Source organism: Tachysurus fulvidraco, chromosome 20, assembly GCF_022655615.1.
Source record: "Tachysurus fulvidraco isolate hzauxx_2018 chromosome 20, HZAU_PFXX_2.0, whole genome shotgun sequence".
Taxonomy (NCBI): domain Eukaryota; kingdom Metazoa; phylum Chordata; class Actinopteri; order Siluriformes; family Bagridae; genus Tachysurus; species Tachysurus fulvidraco.
Genome location: NC_062537.1, coordinates 4,503,829 through 4,505,547, shown reverse-complemented (window position 1 = coordinate 4,505,547; position 1,719 = coordinate 4,503,829).

Below are 1,719 nucleotides of genomic sequence, written 5' to 3'. Positions count from 1 at the left end.
TTAAGATTAATAAGCAAATTTTTCAGGACAGATTATTTCCGGATCCTGAGGATGAGAAAAACTAGACATGTAACATAATCTGGAAGAAGCAGAAGTCGTTTAACAAAGCAATGTGCAAAGTCAGATCATTAGATGGAAAATCTCAGCCCAGTTAAAGGTATGCGCTCATCTCCATCTTTAGACATGGTGCAGTGAAAACAGGCAGAGCTCAACGCTGCCCCCTTGTGTTCAGAACACAAAAAAATCCAATGTAATTAGATTTAAACACTATAGTTAAGGTTTCCTTGTAGAAAGTGAAGGGTCCCATGATCTCACCCAAGATTCATCCTCACACGTCTGTAAGGATTTTACGTCTCTACTGGTTCTTTTGTAGTGAAGGTTCTTCCAATTCTATCCTTGCTTAGGAGACAACTATCAGTCCTGGCTGATTAAAGCTATCAGTTCTGACCCTGCAGACACTCAGCATCACCTTTTTGAGATAGACAACACCCCTCATTTCTCTCATCCTTACACAGTGGCCCTCTTCATCCTTCTCCCACTGATTGGGGTCTGACAGTTTGAGTTGGCTTTGTGCTTTTCATTAACAGTCCTGTTCTTTAGTTCACAAGACATGCAAGGCAAGCAAGCATTAGGGGCCCAAGCATCTACATACAGGACCTGGAGTTAGATCTCTACTGACGAAACCAGACGTGACAGTAGCCAGGAAAAAACCCCTGAGACATCATGAGGGAAAAAAACATGACAGGAACCGGACTTATCTACAAACGGTAAGTAGTAAGGAAAAAGAAAGTCATTTTGTTTCATGAAGAACAGGAATCTAATGACAAATTTGTTGAATACAGGATCTGTAAACATGGGTTTATGTAAATATTCATAGTTTATCATTGAGTTTTTTTTAAGCTATTCATTATGTCAGTTGTTACTGAGTTCATTCGTTCATTCATTCATTCATTTTCTACCGCTTATCTGAGGAGCCTGTGCCTATATCAGGCGTCATCGGGCATCGAGGCAGGATACACCCTGGACGGAGTGCCAACCCATCACAGGGCACACACACACACACACACACACACACACACACACACACACACACACACACACACACACACACACACACACACACACACACACACACACACTACGGACAATTTTCCAGAGATGGCAATCAACCTACCATGCATGTCTTTGGACCGGGGGAGGAAACCGGAGTACCCGGAGGAAACCCCCGAGGCACGAGGAGAACATGCAATCTCCACACACACAAGGCGGAGGCGGGAATCGAACCCCAACCCTGGAGGTGTGAGGGGAACGTGCTAACCACTAAGCCACCGTGCCCCCCTGGTTACTGGGTTATTGGTTGGATTTTAAAAAAAAAAGCTCTAAAAGAAAAATAAAATATTTACACTCTATTAATCTACCCTGATTTTATTCCTGCTAATCCTTTCTTTGTTCCCTCTTGGTTTTTCTTTTTTCCCCGGGTTTCTTTTCTTTTTCCTCATCATGTTTCTCTCAGAGCCATTTGGTGATGATGAATTAAGCCTGTGGGTCGAATAGAGACTTCTCTTCAGTCATTTTTGGGAAAACAAACCATTAAGTTGTTTGTGATGTGGCATAATAATGAAGGAATAAAACGCCACTGAGTTTATGTTTATGTACCTAGTAAAAAAAATTTTCTCGTCGGAAAATGCTGCGGCGTAACAGGGGAGCAAAATTCATACA